General features: G+C 54.4%; 3 non-coding genes across 3 annotated transcripts in view; all 3 read right to left on the bottom strand.

Moving 5' to 3' along the window:
• Positions 1–708, bottom strand: part of LOC124570260 — a 4,223-nt gene extending 3,515 nt beyond the window's left edge. Inside the window, exon 1 of the ribosomal RNA XR_006971594.1 lies at positions 1–708. This exon is cut by the window's left edge and continues 3,515 nt beyond it. This is a non-coding gene — a ribosomal RNA (large subunit ribosomal RNA).
• Positions 709–896: 188 nt separating this feature from the next.
• Positions 897–1,051, bottom strand: LOC124570282. The gene has a single exon (XR_006971607.1). It is a non-coding gene; the product is annotated as a 5.8S ribosomal RNA (ribosomal RNA).
• A 351-nt stretch (positions 1,052–1,402) lies between these two features.
• On the bottom strand, positions 1,403–3,312 carry LOC124570236. Its single transcript, XR_006971573.1, has one exon. It is a non-coding gene; the product is annotated as a small subunit ribosomal RNA (ribosomal RNA).
• Positions 3,313–7,500: the final 4,188 nt, after the last annotated feature.

Genomic DNA, 7,500 nt, shown 5'->3' with positions numbered 1-7,500 from the left:
TCTGCCCAACAGACGCGAACCGAGGCCCGCGGAAGGACAGGCTGCGCACCCGGGCCGTAGGCCGGCACCCAGCGGGTCGCGACGTCCTACTAGGGGAGAAGTGCGGCCCACCGCACACCGGAACGGCCCCACCCCGCGGCGAGTGGAAAGGCAACCGGACACGACCCCGCCGCGGATTGCTCCGCGCGGGCGGCCGGCCCCATCTGCCGAGGGCGGAGGCCAGTGGCCGGATGGGCGTGAATCTCACCCGTTCGACCTTTCGGACTTCTCACGTTTACCCCAGAACGGTTTCACGTACTTTTGAACTCTCTCTTCAAAGTTCTTTTCAACTTTCCCTCACGGTACTTGTTCGCTATCGGTCTCGTGGTCATATTTAGTCTCAGATGGAGTTTACCACCCACTTGGAGCTGCACTCTCAAGCAACCCGACTCGAAGGAGAGGTCCCGCCGACGCTCGCACCGGCCGCTACGGGCCTGGCACCCTCTACGGGCCGTGGCCTCATTCAAGTTGGACTTGGGCTCGGCGCGAGGCGTCGGGGTAGTGGACCCTCCCAAACACCACATGCCACGACAGGCGGCAGCCTGCGGGGTTCGGTGCTGGACTCTTCCCTGTTCGCTCGCCGCTACTGGGGGAATCCTTGTTAGTTTCTTTTCCTCCGCTTAGTAATATGCTTAAATTCAGCGGGTAGTCTCGCCTGCTCTGAGGTCGTTGTACGAGGTGTCGCACGCCACACCGCCAGCCGGCTGTGCACGCTACCGAGTAAGTACCGGTATGCGAACCGCCAGGCGACGGGCGCGCATCGCACGTTTAAGGAGGCGCGGCCGGCCCCACAGGCGGCCGCGACGCTCCCAGGTCTGCGAAGCGGGGCAAACGCCGCGCGCTTCAGTATACGTAGCCGACCCTCAGCCAGACGTGGCCCGGGAACGGAATCCATGGACCGCAATGTGCGTTCGAAACGTCGATGTTCATGTGTCCTGCAGTTCACATGTCGACGCGCAATTTGCTGCGTTCTTCATCGACCCACGAGCCGAGTGATCCACCGTCCTGGGTGATCTTTTCTTAGTTTACACTGTCTCTTTCAAGACAGTTGCATAGGCGGGACGTAGGCGTGTGGCGGCCCCTGTTCAAGCGTTCTGTGTCCAACGGCCTCACGGCCGATGGGCGTCGTACGGCTCCACACCGGAGCGGACAGGCAGTCGGGCGAAAGTCATTCAAAACCGGCGCCAGGCGCCAGGTGCCGCAGGCCAGCCGCTCCAGCGCTTCAGCGCTCGTACCACACAACATTGGCGTTAGTTTTGAGAAGCACGCGTGGTTCCGCACGCGGCGCACGGCTACTGCGAGCCGTACAGGTAGCGTGTTGCGCGACACGACACGCACATCGAAAGACATGCAGTCTAGTCGGTAATGATCCTTCCGCAGGTTCACCTACGGAAACCTTGTTACGACTTTTACTTCCTCTAAATGATCAAGTTTGGTCATCTTTCCGGTAGCATCGGCAACGACAGAGTCAATGCCGCGTACCAGTCCGAAGACCTCACTAAATCATTCAATCGGTAGTAGCGACGGGCGGTGTGTACAAAGGGCAGGGACGTAATCAACGCGAGCTTATGACTCGCGCTTACTGGGAATTCCTCGTTCATGGGGAACAATTGCAAGCCCCAATCCCTAGCACGAAGGAGGTTCAGCGGGTTACCCCGACCTTTCGGCCTAGGAAGACACGCTGATTCCTTCAGTGTAGCGCGCGTGCGGCCCAGAACATCTAAGGGCATCACAGACCTGTTATTGCTCAATCTCGTGCGGCTAGAAGCCGCCTGTCCCTCTAACAAGAAAAGTAATCGCTGACAGCACGAAGGATGTCACGCGACTAGTTAGCAGGCTAGAGTCTCGTTCGTTATCGGAATTAACCAGACAAATCGCTCCACCAACTAAGAACGGCCATGCACCACCACCCACCGAATCAAGAAAGAGCTATCAATCTGTCAATCCTTCCGGTGTCCGGGCCTGGTGAGGTTTCCCGTGTTGAGTCAAATTAAGCCGCAGGCTCCACTCCTGGTGGTGCCCTTCCGTCAATTCCTTTAAGTTTCAGCTTTGCAACCATACTTCCCCCGGAACCCAAAAGCTTTGGTTTCCCGGAGGCTGCCCGCCGAGTCATCGGAGGAACTGCGGCGGATCGCTGGCTGGCATCGTTTATGGTTAGAACTAGGGCGGTATCTGATCGCCTTCGAACCTCTAACTTTCGTTCTTGATTAATGAAAACATACTTGGCAAATGCTTTCGCTTCTGTTCGTCTTGCGACGATCCAAGAATTTCACCTCTAACGTCGCAATACGAATGCCCCCGCCTGTCCCTATTAATCATTACCTCGGGTTCCGAAAACCAACAAAATAGAACCGAGGTCCTATTCCATTATTCCATGCACACAGTATTCAGGCGGGCTTGCCTGCTTTAAGCACTCTAATTTGTTCAAAGTAAACGTGCCGGCCCACCGAGACACTCACTCAAGAGCACCCTGGTAGGATTGCAACGGGGTCCGCCTCGGGACGCACGAGCACGCACGAGGCGCGTCGCACGCCTTCAGCTCGCCCCACCGGCAGGACGTCCCACGATACATGCCAGTTAAACACCGACGGGCGGTGAACCAACAGCGTGGGACACAAATCCAACTACGAGCTTTTTAACCGCAACAACTTTAATATACGCTATTGGAGCTGGAATTACCGCGGCTGCTGGCACCAGACTTGCCCTCCAATAGATACTCGTTAAAGGATTTAAAGTGTACTCATTCCGATTACGGGGCCTCGGATGAGTCCCGTATCGTTATTTTTCGTCACTACCTCCCCGTGCCGGGAGTGGGTAATTTGCGCGCCTGCTGCCTTCCTTGGATGTGGTAGCCGTTTCTCAGGCTCCCTCTCCGGAATCGAACCCTGATTCCCCGTTACCCGTTACAACCATGGTAGGCGCAGAACCTACCATCGACAGTTGATAAGGCAGACATTTGAAAGATGCGTCGCCGGTACGAGGACCGTGCGATCAGCCCAAAGTTATTCAGAGTCACCAAGGCAAACGGACCGGACGAGCCGACCGATTGGTTTTGATCTAATAAAAGCGTCCCTTCCATCTCTGGTCGGGACTCTGTTTGCATGTATTAGCTCTAGAATTACCACAGTTATCCAAGTAACGTGGGTACGATCTAAGGAACCATAACTGATTTAATGAGCCATTCGCGGTTTCACCTTAATGCGGCTTGTACTGAGACATGCATGGCTTAATCTTTGAGACAAGCATATGACTACTGGCAGGATCAACCAGGGAGCTGCGTCAACTAGAGCTGAGCAGCCGGCCGCCCGGGAGTGTGTCCCGGGGGCCCGCGCGAACACGCAAGCGTCCGCTCAATTATTCTGCAAACAGGAGGAGGCTGAGCTCCCCTGCACAATACACCTCGAAACCCTCTCAGGTCCCGGCGGCGCGCAGCGCCGTCCTAAGTACTTGGTCGGGTTCGAGAGAGGCGCAATCGCCCGGAGTTTGGCGAGTAGACGCTTTAGGTGCGACCACCCGTGCTCCCAACTGAGCTTGCCGCTGCCGACAGAGGCCCGGGAGCGTGCTGTCGTGGCATTGCCGGCGGGAGACAACACGCGCCACCTACGGTGGCCGGCAGCTCCAACGCCAGCGCCACAGAAGGACAAAAGCCCCACTTGGGTGCCGAAGCGAACTCTCCCAGCACAGCGCACGCGCCAACACGTCCGCACAGCTGCGATACAATCCACCTGCGAGAACCGCAGAGGCGACCGAGCAGCAGACGGCGTCGCGGCGCCGAGCGCCGGGCGGCGGCGCATCCTCAGCGCACACAGTCCTCAATCGGACCAGCACACTGCAGATGTCCACCGCGCTTCGCACCGGGCCCGCGAGGACCTACTTTGGCCGCACGGCGCCGCGTGCAGGGTGCGCCGGCGCGCAGCTGCGCCGCCTGCCGCCTCCGTCGGCCGGCGCGCCTGCCACTGGCCGCCCCCACCAGCCGGCTGTAGCGCGTGCGCCCACGCACCGCGCGGCCAGCACGCCGGAAGGCCCCCCCTCACCGGCCGGGGACGGTCCCACCCAGCCACCGCCGCGTATCGCTTCACACCCACATGCCATTCACGTTCGTGGGCATGGTGGGTATCGCTGAAACAACCGGTTGGTAGCTCAACCGATCGTCGCCATCACTGATTCACCTCTAGCGAGAACAACCGCACCACAACGGTTTACCAGTTCTTCATTTGCGTAACGTCACCAGCAAACGTAGACGTCCATCGCCATTTGCAAATTCAACGATTGTTGCATGCCTGTGTCAGGTGTCACGACACACTATGTCTGCCCACATACACGCAACAACATGTGCACGCTTCGCGAACACGTGGAAGGTGGCCCCCGTACGTATGCGATGTCCATTGCGCGAACGACTGTCAACCGGCCTCTGTCGCATGTCGCAGATGTGGAACGCAGTGCACCATGCTATCACGGTGTGTGAGAAGAGACGACTACGTCTGACAACACGCGCCACTACATCAACAGACGGCTCATGCTGATCGCCATCCACGGCATACCATACTGCAATCCAGCTCTTATAGGGAGACGACACGTAGCTGAGTGCACAATATTTGGACCGTATGGTTCGCCGTTGTTGGCGCAGTCGTGGTACGGTCACACATGTACCACGATGTATCATTCAGTACATGAGGACCAATGTGCGGTACAGTGTGTGATTTGGACGTACAACATCAGCGGACAGTTGCCACAAGCCGTACCACAACGTAGGCTGTGCTTCGCCATGCGAATGCCAATGAACAACTGCGAAGGGCATTGAGCATGTACGTCCTGCCGCCATCCGCATTACAGTGTATAGCTGCAAGGTGTTTAACATGAAGCGATACTCTGGGGACCGGGCAGTGCGAGTAGCAAACTATATTGCGGGGGTTGCAGTTAGGCAACACTACACTAATTTAACGCGTCGTATGACAATTACAGAGCAGGTTAAGGCCCAACGTGTGTTGGGTTAAGGCCCAACGTGTGTTGGGTTAAGGCCCAACGTGTGTTGGGTTAAGGCCCAACGTGTGTTGGGTTAAGGCCCAACGTGTGTTGGGTTAAGGCCCAACGTGTGTTGGGTTAAGGCCCAACGTGTGTTGGGTTAAGGCCCAACGTGTGTTGGGTTAAGGCCCAACGTGTGTTGGGTTAAGGCCCAACGTGTGTTGGGTTAAGGCCCAACGTGTGTTGGGTTAAGGCCCAACGTGTGTTGGGTTAAGGCCCAACGTGTGTTGGGTTAAGGCCCAACGTGTGTTGGGTTAAGGCCCAACGTGTGTTGGGTTAAGGCCCAACGTGTGTTGGGTTAAGGCCCAACGTGTGTTGGGTTAAGGCCCAACGTGTGTTGGGTTAAGGCCCAACGTGTGTTGGGTTAAGGCCCAACGTGTGTTGGGTTAAGGCCCAACGTGTGTTGGGTTAAGGCGCAACATAGGTTGGGTTAAGGCGCAACATAGGTTAGGTTAAGGCGCAACATAGGTTAGGTTAAGGCGCAACATAGGTTAGGTTAAGGCGCAACATAGGTTAGGTTAAGGCGCAACATAGGTTAGGTTAAGGCGCAACATAGGTTAGGTTACGGCGCAACATAGGTTAGGTTAAGGCGCAACATAGGTTAGGTTAAGGCGCAACATAGGTTAGGTTACGGCGCAACATAGGTTAGGTTAAGGCGCAACATAGGTTAGGTTAAGGCGCAACATAGGTTAGGTTAAGGCGCAACATAGGTTAGGTTAAGGCGCAACATAGGTTAGGTTAAGGCGCAACATAGGTTAGGTTAAGGCGCAACATAGGTTAGGTTAAGGCGCAACATAGGTTAGGTTAAGGCGCAACATAGGTTAGGTTAAGGCGCAACATAGGTTAGGTTACGGCGCAACATAGGTTAGGTTAAGGCGCAACATAGGTTAGGTTAAGGCGCAACATAGGTTAGGTTAAGGCGCAACATAGGTTAGGTTATGGCGCAACATAGGTTAGGTTACGGCGCAACATAGGTTAGGTTACGGCGCAACATAGGTTAGGTTAAGGCGCAACATAGGTTAGGTTAAGGCGCAACATAGGTTAGGTTAAGGCGCAACATAGGTTAGGTTAAGGCGCAACATAGGTTAGGTTAAGGCGCAACATAGGTTAGGTTAAGGCGCAACATAGGTTAGGTTAAGGCGCAACATGGGTTAGGTTAAGGCGCAACATGGGTTAGGTTAAGGCGCAACATGGGTTAGGTTAAGGCGCAACATGGGTTAGGTTAAGGCGCAACATGGGTTAGGTTAAGGCGCAACATGGGTTAGGTTAAGGCGCAACATGGGTTAGGTTAAGGCGCAACATGGGTTAGGTTAAGGCGCAACATGGGTTAGGTTAAGGCGCAACATGGGTTAGGTTAAGGCGCAACATGGGTTAGGTTAAGGCGCAACATGGGTTAGGTTAAGGTACAATATGGGTTAGGTTAAGGTACAATATGGGTTAGGTTAAGGTACAATATGGGTTAGGTTAAGGTACAATATGGGTTAGGTTAAGGTACAATATGGGTTAGGTTAAGGTACAATATGGGTTAGGTTAAGGTACAATATGGGTTAGGTTAAGGTACAATATGGGTTAGGTTAAGGTACAATATGGGTTAGGTTAAGGTACAATATGGGTTAGGTTAAGGTACAATACGGGTTAGGTTAAGGTACAATACGGGTTAGGTTAAGGTACAATACGGGTTAGGTTAAGGTACAATACGGGTTAGGTTAAGGTACAATACGGGTTAGGTTAAGGTACAATACGGGTTAGGTTAAGGCACTTGGGGGGGGGGGGGCCCGGTTTGTTGATTGTGATTATCGTAAGTAAATGACTGCGGCATCATCTGATTTGCCACGTCAGGGTGCACCTTTGGCTCATAACAGGCGGCGCTCTGATTCCATGCTTGTGGCAGACCTGTGTCTTTCATTCCTGCCATTGTTTGTGTGGTGTGACAGGAGGCAGTATTGTGATGTTGGGTGCACCCCTGTCTGGGACATGTGTGGGTGTTGGTGGCTTAGCTGAGCAATGGTGGTTGTCGGAAGGGTGGGATATTCTGTTTTCCGAGTGGACCTCCCGGTCTGGTTATGATAGTGTGGATTGTCTAATGTGGCAGAGAGGATGCACTGGGTGTTGTTCCATGCTGGTGCTTACATATTGTCTGTGTGCCTGTTACAGGCAGAGAGTAGTGCGTGATAAGAGTGTCTGGCTGACGTGTGATTGTGAGCAGAGTCTTTCAGCATGTATACGGACAGGTCTATACATTATCTGTATTCTGATGGCTCTATCTATTACTAATCAGCGCCGTGTATACGTTTAATCCGGTTCCAGTCGAAACTATTGTATCTCTGTACATTAGTGACACGGCGAGCCCGCTATGTAGTTACTCGTCTCGGCAGCTTCCACCGGTGTATGGCAAATGATTATAAGGAATCAGTCTAGTCGTCAATACCGATAGTCTGA

Source organism: Schistocerca americana, unplaced genomic scaffold (genome assembly GCF_021461395.2).
Source record: "Schistocerca americana isolate TAMUIC-IGC-003095 unplaced genomic scaffold, iqSchAmer2.1 HiC_scaffold_162, whole genome shotgun sequence".
Taxonomy (NCBI): Eukaryota; Metazoa; Arthropoda; class Insecta; order Orthoptera; family Acrididae; genus Schistocerca; species Schistocerca americana.
Note: the sequence above shows the minus strand (reverse complement) of the source record. Positions and strands in the feature narration are given on the sequence as shown.